The following is a 12911-nucleotide window of genomic DNA, read 5'->3' as shown; positions in this document are numbered from 1 at the left end:
TACAGCTTGTTGCTGTGCTTATGTGCTCTCACTTATTCCTTGTGTGTGTAGCTTGATTTAAAATATTCAGGTTTTAAAAGTCTTGAACAAAACCAATGTGCCATTGTGTCTGAATGCAGGCACCTGAGCAAAGAGGTCCCCCCAAAGAGATTCCAAACTGCATTAAACCAAGGTTCAGAATCTCAATTTGTGAGAAGGAAACAAATCTGCTCAGGGGCCAGCATTCCGGCATCACAGTGCACAGGAGTTTGATCAAAGGCTTCCCAGATCCAAAAGTTTCAACTGCACTCTGTGTGTGAGAGAAGGAGAGCATGCAAGCATGCCAACAAAGCTGTGTTCATGCCTGTCACAGATATCATGACGTCTGAATGTGGTATTTTCACTTTAGCATACCTTATTCAAATGAGCAACATATTATCTGCCCAGAAAAATGAAAAACAGGAGAGATATCTAACCTTTTGAGAATTTACACTGTTGCCTTTGCTATGAAGGACTGTCCCCTTCTCATATTTGTATGCTGCTCACAGGACACATGTGCATTAAATAAAACTAAAAAGAGGCCTACAAAGAAAATGTCAGCACCTTGGACAGTTATTTCAAGACAGATGATGGGTTTTTTTTTTATTGTGCTCTCCCTCTGACAGCTAGTCTTCCACACATGTGCTGTGATGTGCATGCAGGTGCAAATTTTGTCAGGCTAAATCAAGAAAAGGTTTGAACATAGCCCAGTGAATGAATAGCTGCAACTTTTTTTGTTGGCAGTACTCTGTGCTTGATTTTTCAAAGATGCTGGGCCCTTGGGAGTAAGAAGTACTTTTTTCCTTATACAGCAAAGACCTGTGCATCATATGCATCAAGAACAAAGTCAGTCCCTTAACACCCGAACGTAACCTACGTTAGTCCGTTGTCTAAATACAACATTTCCTGAGATGTTAAATAATACGGTCCTTTATCCTGCAATGCAAAGCAGAGGATCAGCTCTCTATACAATCAACATATTTATCTTGGTGAATAGGCTTCAACATTATTCTTGGCAACACTGGGCTATGTTTGGTATCAGTGCTCTATGCATTGCTGCCTAGGGTGTTCTGGCAGATGGGTGGGATATAAACTATAAAAATATGTAAGATTGCCTGCAGGCACACTTGAGCTCCATTCAGTCATACAATGAGACTGAAAGTGTCACAGATACAGGGATTGATCTAGCTGAGCCACCAGACTTGATCAGAGAAATAATACAATGAATATTAAATACTTGGAATTTACATCAGTAGCTGTCTGGATATATATTCATGATGGCTAGGACATGGCTAACACAATTCGACCCAAGCAGATATTTATAGCTGATGGCCACACACTCTTCTACTTCCTCCTGCCACCACAGAGAGTGCGCCAAACAGCCTTGCACGCCTCTACATGTCTTGATGTAGTTCAGTTAAGAATCCCCTTTTAACAAAATATTTGTATTTATTGCCATTTTATTGTTTGTTTTTTATCCCTAAGAACAGAAGGCCTGAATTCCTACTACCAAACCCTGAAGACTAGTGCTCAGACATGTATAGATTACTGGAGTACTGAACCAAGTTTAAAACTATTCATCCTCATTGTCAGAACAGTGTTCTTCATTTACTGCAGGTCTATTAACTTCGGCCAAATAATATAAGCTATACACAGCTGTTAATGGCCAACCCATTTCCAGTATGGTGTCTTTTGCCCTTCAATGCAAAGCAGAGGAACAGGTCTATATAAAATCAACATATTAATCTTTGTGAATAGTTAAGGTGTTGTACTAGGAACTAGGAGACCCAGGTTCAAAATACTACTCCACCATGGTGACTTTGTGGCAGGCAGTCAGTCTCTCTCAGCCTAATCTACTTCACAGGGTTGTTGTCAGGATAAAATAGAGGGAGAATGATGCACAGCACCCTTACTTCCTTCGAGGAGGGATGGGGTTAAAATGTAATAAGTAAATGAACACATCTCTCTCAGTTTTTACAACAGCCAATGCTCTGAACACAGTCATGCTGTCTTCAAGTCTGCCTTCTCCCTGCCTCACAACCGTATACCTTCTTGGGAGTTCCATCTTTTTTCATTCATACCTTCCTTGAGGCAGCAACTTCCCATTTCAAAAGGTGCTTATCCAATAAGAATCTCAGACTTGCACCCTTTTTCTTGACTTTTTATATTTCTTTTAACATATTTATCAGCTTCACCTGTACCCCATCCTTCTCCCCAGTGAGGATACAAAGCTGCTTACACAGTTCTGCTCTCCTCCATTTATCCTCACAACAACCCGGTGAACTAGGTTAGGCTGAATGTATGACAGGCCCAAGGTCACCTAGCAAGCTTCCATAGCAGAGTGGGGATTTGACCCTGGATCTCCAGATTCTAGACTGAAACTCTACGCACTACACCACCTCGGCTTTCCTGGAGTGGCTGCTGCTGAATAGCATCATGTACCTGCACCTGGACAAGTCACGCAAGTTAGGTGTGGAAAGTTGTCTGATGGTTGGGCCTGGGCCCACTGAGTCCTCCCTCAAAGGCCAAAAAAGCCCAGGGAAGAGGCTTGTACCCTCCTCCTGACTTTTACTGACAGAAAACAAGGCTTGAAGGCTGGCAACACTGCTGTGGTTGCCCAGCAATGTCCAAAATGGCCTCTGAGAAGGCATTCGTTTCTTAAAGGTATAGGTACCACTTCCATTAATTTTTTTTTAACCCACCCAATGTATTTATTTTACTTCAGACCTGGGGCTTTCCTCAAGTTTATAGAAAGACCTGGCTTGTCCTATGTATCTTTGGATTTAAATTTCCACAGATCTGGCCATACTGAAGATTAGATATATTCATGCTACTAGCTTTCTCACAAAACCATATGGCTCTCAATTCTGCATTCCACTATATGCAACATTCTTAACATTCAGTAAACAACACTGTAACCACACTGAGCATGCTGCAGGTATATCTACATCACAAATTGGTAATATTTTCTTCAAGGTATTCTGGAAATTGAAATGTGTGCAGTGATGTACTTGAAAGCACATGCTGATAATAGGATGCTTTAGTCTAGGCAGTAAACATAGGCTGCCTACAAAAAGGATCTTTAAATGCCATTCATTAACATGGCACATTATAAAACATGGGTCAAACTTTGCATCTGTGCCATATCTACAAACCCAACCCTTTATGTACTGATGTACAAGGCAGATTCCAGAAAACTCACTCTTCTTCCATTACACAGGCATTAGATACAAATGCAGTTCAGGCAGGTACGGAAATAGTTTTAGCACACAGCCTAACCTACCTTAAATGCCAGTACAAGGTATTTAAAAAAGAACAGAAAATATAATTGACAGCAAGTCAAGTAAATGTTTGGGAAAAAACAGACATCTGGGAAGGGGGGTAGGGCTGCAGGAACCATAGAAGACATTATATCTACAAATTGAAAATGGGTGTAGAGGCTAAGAAAGCAAATAATTCCCTTATCATGGTATTTGGCCATGTGTACACAAGTCATGCAAGACAGAAGGTAGCTTTTAGAGCTGCTGTAACATAGTGGTTAAGCAGTCAGACTGTAAATCAGCACTCTCCTGGTTTGAATCCCACTACTGCCATGCGCTCAGCAAGTTGCTTTGGGTAAGCCACTCCTTTCAGCCTCAGTTAACCAGCTGCATTGTGGGCATAATAATACACTGACTTTGTTCACCACTCTGAGTGGGTCACTAATCTGTCTAGAAGAGAGGTATATAAACAGTTGTTTATTGTTATTGTTATCATCATCATCATCATTATATCAGCTTCCCTTGCATCATCAGTGAAGAGAGATTTGGGAGTCACTGAGCATCTTCTAGATCCTTCCTTCACCCTTCCGAGTCATGTCTCTCCAAGACATTTCAGCTGAAACCTTAAAGGCTTCTTATACAGCACTTAATACTATTTTAAATGCTTAACAGTCAGCCACTAATAATAGTAGTAAGGTGCTAAGTGGCCCTCTCTCTGCAATCAAGGAAGCAAAATTTTGAAAGGAATCCGCTAAGATTGATCTCTTTTGTGGCTTTATGAAAGCTAGGAGACAACATCAGTCAGGATTCTTAACAACAGGTTTTATTTTTCTGCAATAGGCCCTGCTTTACTTTCTCCTGCATCTTCCTTCTTCTGCCCCCTCCAGTCTAGATGGCCTAGTCCATGTAGCAACAGACTACAGTCTCCCTGATGGGACACATTTCTAAATTTTAACAATGAATCAACTTACAAAGCTGCCATCAAAACACAACAGCCTTGAAGCCCCACTATAATGTGGAGCTACAGGAGAATGATGGGTTCTTGCACCTACTATAGCTGGGTCTCTGAAACCCTCATTCAACCTCTATAAATGAGAATGATTTAGGGAAAAATATTTTGTAGCAGGCCAATTTATAGCCCCACCCCCCCGGCCCTCTTTTTGGCAAGCACTGGGGAAAGTTTCAGTAGAGCCAATCCCAGAGTAGTTTAGGTCCACTATGTATCTGATAGAGGATGGCTTTGGAGACCTTTCTATGCTTCCAACCTGAATGGGAGAAGGTGGAGAGCTGGCAACAAGACAGGTGAGCTAAACTTCCTTGTAAAACTGGAATCGGTTTCAAACTGAAAAGTGTTTTCTTTTAAATTATTAAATTATGAAGCGTACTCTTCCCTCAACCCACAGAGGTGCAGCAGTGTATTTCTGAATGATCCAACATTTTATGTAGAAAAGTGTGCCTTTACGAAGCAGACTACCTATCTATAGGTACCAGCAGCTAGTTAAGTAACATCAGACCTAAGGTTGCCAACCTCCAGGTAGTGGCTGGCGATCTCCCAGAATTACAACTGATCTCCAGGCCACAGAGATCAGTTCACCTGGAGAAAATGGCTGCTTTGGAGGCTGGACTGTATGGAATTATGCCATGCTGAGGTTGTTTTTCTCCCCAAACCCTGTCTTCTCCAGACTTCGTGCCCCAAATCTCCAGGAATTTCCCAACTTAGAGATGGCAACCCTAATCACACCTACTAGCTCTCTGGCATGTTGAAATCAGGATCCAGCGCACACAGCAAGAGCTGCAGTTCATATAGGCAACTGACAAAAAATGCTAGTAAATCTTCCCTACCAAGAATGTTTTGAGAGAGAAATCATGGCCCATGCCACGCTTAACACAGGCTTGTCTAGACTGAGGTGGTAACAATGTGGCAGAGAACTGAGAGGGTAAAATGGGTACTACATCAGACTGAAGTGAAAGACCTACATTCTCCACAATCTCCCTACATTATTAATGATGTGTACATGAAAAACTAACAGTGTGAGAAGGGCTGGGCTAGAACCTTTATCCCTCATGTGTTAATCTGTTCTTTTTTTCTTACAGGCAGTTTTTACACGGGTAACATTAAAAATGTGGTTCTCCCCACTTGCAGTCTGGAGTGGTATAGCCCTTTCTGACACCTCAGGATTCTATCAACTCACATTCTAATGCATGTGCAGACTAGGCCTCACTGTATTTAACTAGCCAAACAACATGTTTGCAAGTTAGACCTGTTGGGAGCCGATCATACAATACATTGTAGTGAATGCCAGGGACACAGTTTCTTCCACTAAGTCACCCTTGAAAACATTTACCTGAGTCAGCTATGTCATGGCACCCCTATTCTTAAGGCACTAATTCCCCACTTATCACATTAACTATGTAAAGTGATCCATCTAAGAGGTCTAAAACTTTAAAATCCACTTTTTTATTTAATCCATCTTAACACATGATGCTTTTAACCTCTATAAAAAGACAATGACATAATTAGCACACCAATGACAGCAAACAAAGGAACATCCAGGAGGGGTTTTCCAAATGAATGTAAAACAGAAGAGGTGAAAAGCTGAGCTTTTAAAATGTGATTTACTGAAGGAGTGAGAAAATATACTCCATAACATTTAAGTCTGTCAGTTTCAGTTTTTAAAAGTTCCTTCTGAGTTATTACCTATAGGACACAGAGGCAGACTGAAAGCCTTCAATGTAATTTGATAACTGATTTGTTTTGAGAGAGAGCGAGAGACATTTACACACAAAATTTGACATGCTGCTCTGGCCTGAAATATTATTTTGTCTTTTCACAGGCCCAAATAAAATTCTCAACAAGACTGAGGGTAGAACACAGGCCAAGTAAGAAGTAGCAGCTAGAGGAAAAAACAAAGTTAAATGACATCCATGTCTGTTGATGGTTCTGAATATCAGAATTAAAGTGTGTGCTTTTTTCTGATATTGGACACTGCCACTGTCAGATTGCATTCATGCATTAACCCCTCCCCACCCACCCACCCAGCCACAGCAGAACAAATCAAGATTAGCCTAGCTTCAAAAAAAAAGTGAATGCAAAACAAAAGATAACAGGTGGATATGACAGACAGACAGGCGGAGCAGGAGACAATGCTGGACAGAACACTAGGCAATGATCTCAGCACCACAGCTGCCTAACTGCTGTCATGTGAACAGATCCGCTGCAGGGGATCTGTTAAGCAAGGATGGATGGGAAACTCTCTAATCAAAGCTTAGTCTTTGCAATTTGATCTGCCAGTCAGTCCCTGTATGCATGTGCAAAGACAACACCCCCCCCCCCTTGCAAGTGGCTGCAATAGATATACTGCCCATGAGAAGGGTGTACCCATCAGAAAGGCGTGGCACTACTCTGTACTCAGATAAACAGAAATTAAAATGTCCTCAAGTTTTGACAGCCTCCTTTTTCGATCTTTCCAGGATCCAGGTATAAGAAGACAGATTTCTGTAAAGCAAAGTAAGCCTTGCCTTGATGACAGAAGCACAAGAGAATCATCAAGGTTAGAGAAAGAAGGGTGCAATGACTTGGTTATCAGACCTTGGTCAGATATATTTATGAATAACTGACTTGCTGGGAATGGAAGGATATGGTACCAACTGAGCCCAGAAATCTAAAATGGATGATTAGCAGCCAGTGATGATGAAATACAACATAGGCAGAATTGTTCTCATGTTATTTTAAGAGATTCCTGAAGATGTACAAGAGGAAAGAAGAGAGCAGTTTGGAAATACTTTCCTTGGCTGCTCTATTACAGATGCTCTTATGAAGGGAGAGATGCTTGAAGTGCATGGCACCTGCAAATAATAGAATTTCTGCCTTGTTCCTCAGTATGGTTCCACATCTGCAGTGGCAATGACCAGGACTCTGTTAGCAACCACAAATCTTTTCCTAGCATGATACCCTCCCCCTAATTTCTATATACTTTTCAGCAAACTCAGGGAATAGTGGTTCCTCACTGTGTTCCAGGTGGGGAAGCCAGACCCCCTCCCCTCCTTTGAGTCTTTATGCAGAGAGTTGGGATGGGAGTCAGGGTCAAGGCCAAGCCTCTCACTTTGCACTTGGCTGTGCAGACATTCAGAAGCAGCAAGGAAGATTCTTGCTTTTTCATGTCCTCAGTACAGAACAGAAAGAGCAGCTGGCCCTGTCCCAACCCAGAATCCTCTGTGCATGCTGGCAGACTTGGGGCAAGGGAAAGGCTGGGCAGGCAGGCAAAGCTGGCCAAATGCTGTGGTCCTGTTGTCTATCCTTCTGCCACCATGATACTTGACTCTGATAGTTCTTTATAGCACATATTTCAGAGCTGGAAAACATTTCAGAATTTTAAGTAGCAGGACAATTTTAAATTTTTTTACTTATTTATTCATTTCTTTTATAGCCTCCTTTTCTCCCCAATGAGGAACCAAAGTGCTCACATTATTCTCTTCTCCTCCATGTTTTCCTCACAACAAACTCTGTGAGATAGGTTAGGCTGACAGTGACTAGCCCAAAGTCACCCAGCAATCTTCCCTGGCAGGGTGAGGAATTAAGCCTGGGTCACCTAAATCCTAGTCTGCTACTCTAGCCACTACAGTACACACTGGTTCTCAACAGAGCTTTAAACTTTTCTTCCTTCTTAAGGCTCTTGTGCCATTAACAACAGTTTGACAAGTAGAAATACCATATCTCAATGCTAGAAAAAGCTATACCTGTTGAATTTTTGCAAAACCTGCAACTGTTGAAGGCCCAAAAGCTCTGCCATGAAACAGACAGCCTTCTTAGTGAATAAGGAAATGCCCAGAATTTTCCAAGTCCTACCACGTTTGTCTTTTGTATATCATGACGTTGAAAGGGATAAAATAGTGATTTAGTCCAAACCTACACCACTCATTATAGACCAATTTGCACACAATAGATGAGCGTGCTGCAAGCAGAATTGTTCAATGGTGCCTGCCAAGGGAATAGCTCCATGAGACTCAAGCAAGTTCATACCGGTAACAAAGAACACTAATAGGGGTGTGCTCTGAGAAAGAAAAAATCTTTATAATTACAGATCCAGGATTTTGATGGGGGAAGAGGTATCATGATTGCTGATTTTCAGGCAGGACATTACTAGTTCAGGATTTAAATCCATGTGGTTTTTCAGGTATTGTGTACATTATCAGCTCGGGAATTCCAGAATGCACACCTCTAGTCACTAGCCTATATGAGTTTGCACAGGCAGAATCGGACCCCTCCCCTCAACAGTAGGGATCTGTCATATTCCAAGTGTGCTCAAAACTACAGCAACAAAAGGGACACAGGAGATAGTTCAGATATCCTTTCTCTGCAAATATCCCTGATCATTGCCCTAACATTAATGCCAGTTACATACTTTACTGAAGGGCTAAACAACATGCTACACTGGAGCTCCAAGAATGTAAATTCATCCTTAAAAGCAGTTGTGTGTTTAGAGTGAGGTGTGTGTGTGGGGGGGGGGGTCTGATCTAGTTCCAAACTGCACTACTGGTGGGGGATGAGTTAACTCTTCTGCCTGTACCTTCTCTTTGACTGAAAATAGCACTCCCAGTCTACTTAGAGCTCTGGTAAAGAAAAAAGCCAGACACAATAAAAGTATGGGGACCAATTTTGATCCAGGGAGTGGAGAGCTTTTAAAGGAAGCCTGTCCCCAGTCCAGATCTGTATCACATGTAGTTAGGCCCTAACTGAAAGCAGAATTTGGGCTTTGAAAACAGTTGTAATGCATCCACTGATTTGGAGTGTGTAGCTTCAAAGCAGTCAAAAATCTGTAAGGAATAGAAAGCCTTTACAATTCAGAGATCTTTCCTACGTCAATTTAAAACAAATTCAATCCCACAGTTTTCCAGAAGGAAGTTGGTCACAAACTTGGGAGAGTAGCTTGGGACCTAGAATCCAAGAATCCAGTGCCTCAAAGACAAAGCATATTGCCCCTAAAGTTATCCTCTAAAAGAAGTGGTCCTAGAAATCTAAATTTCTGCCTAACCTTGTTCTTGTTCTCCATGCCTTGAGGACAAAGAAAGAGGCTGCCCTGTCGCATTCCGTAATGGAGCACTATGTATTGCAATTATTTCAGATAAATATAGGACAACAGAGAGTTCCACATTCAAGAATCTAGAGCAAGAGAAAGCTGTACGATAAAATGTGTTTTTTGCTATTGAATTCAAAGAGCACAAAACCCGAATCAGCCTCCTTAAACTCTGGAAGTGCTAAGCATCCATTGCATGAATTAGCAAGGGAAACCATTTGTAATATACCTTGTTTTCCAAGATATGCTTTTTATAGGAACATGTAGAGATGGCAGAGGATATTAATATGAAGCTAATTTTGAATAACATCAAGACATTTGGGGAAAACAAAAAAGTTGTCCTGCAGATCAGTTTTTCAGTCCAATGGATAGGCATCTTAAAGGAATGTGGTTCACAATAAAAGCACTGGCTTTTAAAATGTAAAGGTCCTTTAAATTTTTATTCATGTCTTCAGTATAGGTCAGGAGGTCCTAGGAGTCCAAACATATCTTTGCTATATTTCTCCTAAAATGGTCAAAGGTAGCAAAGATAAATGCACAAGTTTCCATTCCTCTCAAACATTATCTTGACAGTTCTCTCAGGAAAAACAGCCAGAACTCTCACTTACCTTAGACACAAAGCCACAATTACAACAAAGAGTGACTTTTCCCCATCACAGCCTTTAAAATTAACTTAGAGTGGCTTTCACCTATGTCCTGAATGCAGCAACAAGGAATTTGTGCAAGGAAGTATTGGGTCCTGTCCCACAACTGTCCCTTTCCATGGAGGTCTATGTGTGAGCTGGCATATCAAAAAGGAGGTCTGCAATTGGATACTGCTAACTTGATAACATGCACAATACTTCCAGGATTGGATAAGCAAAAGCTTTCCCAAAGATTCCTGATTATGATATTGCCATTCCCAATAAAATAGGAATTGCACTGGGGAAGCAGCAGGTGGTAGAAGGAAGGGCAGGACGCTCAATCCTATTTCTTTAACATTATGAATAAATGGAATAGCATGGGTTCCAATACTGATCCTTGTGGAACTCACGCTGTCCATTCGTGCTCATTACTTCCTGTTCTTTAACCAGTTTTTAATCAGGAAGAGGACTGGCGTCTACGTCCCGCTTGTGTGAAGGTTCCTGTACTGGATGAACCACTGGTCTGAACCAGTATGTTCTTATGTAATCAAATCAGGGAGGAAGAGGCTGTTGGCTTTCAGCTTCTAGACTGAAAAGAAAATATCAAGATAAATCTCAGCTGATAGGAGGCTGAGATGAACTTTAATTAATTACTTCATTTATGCCCTGCCTTTGTCCTCAGTGGAGGCCTAATGTGGCTTACATCATTCTCCAATCCTCCATTTTACCTTCACAAAAACCCTGTAAGGTAGGTTAGGCTGCGAGTGTGTGACTAGCCCAAGGTCACACAGAAAACCTAGGTCTCCCAGATCCTAGTCTGGAACTCTAACCACTACACACCATTGGCTCTTAATAGTTGTCCATTTGGTCCAGAGTATTCCTACTCCAGACTAGGGCTACTTAAAATGAAAGAAGAGATTGAAGGCTGATATTCTGCAATTAGAACCTTGACCATTAACTGAAGACCATAATGGAACGGAAGCACAAAACACGCTGGGAGAAGGAGAGCACCAGTGATTCAGCAGTTTCACCCCCTTAATCAATACAAGCTGACTGGAATCACATATGCAAAGAGCACTTCTTCCTAAAGAGGACTGCAGCTCTGATCTTAACTGCTTACGATGAATATGGCCTCTAACAAGTCTGTTGCTACATGTATTGTATCATTCTCTCCCCAATATTGTTTTAGCTGCCATGCTGGAGGGACTCCTATACACCAGCATCCTATTTCTATCAGAGATTAGTAGCAGATGCTTCAGAAAGACATCCTGCCCTCCCATCTCAAAACCAATTAAGACAGGCTAGCTTTCCCTGCCCCCCCCCACAGGCCCCTTTATGTCCAGAATCACAACAATTCAGGGCCCATCTTATTTGCCTTGCATGCACTCAAGCTCTTTTGAGAAACAAACACATGAGCATTTAGACGCTCAACATTCTAACCTGAGCCTTTAGAGATTTTTTAAAAAATTGTTTTCCAATTGCCACTCTCTTTCCCATGCCATTAGCTCGATTTGGGGAGGAGGGGTATTGGTTCCTGGCCCTTCAGATTTATTACCTAAGCAATGGGTATTAGTCAGCTGCACTTTCAATGCAAGTTTTTTCAAAAGACACACAACCAGGGTAAAGCCATTCAACTGATCTGCAGCATTGTCATAGGTAGGTGGAATCAACCTTTGTGGCAAAGGGATCCCCGAATGGGAAAGCCACACTACTAAGGCCTCGAAGAACATCAAACAATAACTCTGATAGGAAGCTGAATTACCTACTCAGAACTTCCCTGCGCTCAAAAGCATGTTTCCTCCCCACCCCCCAAACAGTAGGGGATCTGCCAACCCCTCCCCAAGAACGGAAAACAGGCCAAATCTCTCAGGATAATAATGCTGACGCAGCAGCCACCTCCGACGCACCCTAAGAGAAACTCTGGATGCTCCGCGGACAGCGAGGGGGCTCCTGGGTAACTGAAGCTGCTTGGAAAGTGCAAAGCCAGGTAAGGCTGCAACAAGACCAGCAGCGGAGGCCAAGGAGAGCCTTTGGAGGGAAGGGGGCTGGTGGTGATGGTGGAGGCAAGAAGCAAGAGAAAGGAGAGCAGGAGGCTGCCAACGGAGCAAGGGGAGAAAACAGGGTGAAAGACTCCGCCCGGTTCTGCCGGCGCCACAGACCTCCCTCGCCCCCTACCCAGCTTTAGCGGCTGCATCCACACAGCCCCAACCAGCAGTCCGAGTACGACAGCCAAGGAGGCGCTCGCCTGTCGCCCTGGATCTCGCAGACACAAACACCTCCATGCTGCAGCAGCAGCAGCATCCTTACCTGGCCAGCAGCCTCCGGCGCCCCGGCTCAGCTCCCTCTCCTCCGGCGAGGCCGGGCTCACAGCAGTCTCATCCCGCCCGGCTTCTCCGAAGACGCTACTGCGGACCCGCGCCGGCCGCCAGGCTACTAGACCTCCCTTCCTCCGCCGCCACCTCCCCGCACAGCTCCCATCCTTCTGCAGCGCCTTCTCTCCCAGACTCCCGCATTAGGGCAGAGACCGTCCAGCGCGCCGCCGTGTGGCCGCGTGCGCGGCACCGTGGAGCGGCTGTGGGAACGCGCTTCCTCTGGCTCACCTCTCAGCCGGCGCGCCACGTGAAGAGTCTCCCGCTGCCAGACCGGGGGAATGAGCCGGGGGAATGAGCCGCGTGGCCGTCGCTAAGAGGGACCCGGGAGGGGGCGTGAGGGGCCGGGCGCCAATTAACAGGGAGGCGGTGATGCATTGCCCGTCAGAGAAAGGGATCGGATTAAGCCGGGGAAGTCATTACACGGGGGCCTTAGCAACGGGGGGGGGGGGGGAGGGAGGAATAGAGAGGCCTGAGTAAGGCACCCAAGGACATGACACCGGCGGAAGTGTGTAATATGCAAGGAGAGTCAGAGGAGATGAGAAGGAAGACAAATTTCACGCGCAC

At 43.7% G+C, this 12911-nt stretch overlaps 1 protein-coding gene across 16 annotated transcripts in view; it reads right to left on the bottom strand.

Annotated features, from left to right (window-relative positions):
* NFASC (neurofascin) overlaps nt 1-12418 on the bottom strand; it is a 328885-nt gene extending 316467 nt beyond the window's left edge. For all 16 annotated transcript variants that reach the window (XM_054981817.1, XM_054981826.1, XM_054981820.1 and 13 more), the window contains exon 1: nt 12283-12418. The gene's annotated coding sequence lies outside the window, so the exon portion shown is untranslated. The remainder of the gene's footprint in view (nt 1-12282) is intronic.
* Between the last annotated feature and the right edge of the window lie 493 nt (nt 12419-12911).

This window comes from Eublepharis macularius, chromosome 5 (genome assembly GCF_028583425.1).
Source record: "Eublepharis macularius isolate TG4126 chromosome 5, MPM_Emac_v1.0, whole genome shotgun sequence".
NCBI lineage: Eukaryota > Metazoa > Chordata > Lepidosauria > Squamata > Eublepharidae > Eublepharis > Eublepharis macularius.
The sequence above is the reverse complement of the archived record's forward strand: the minus strand, read 5'-3'. Positions and strand labels throughout refer to the sequence as shown.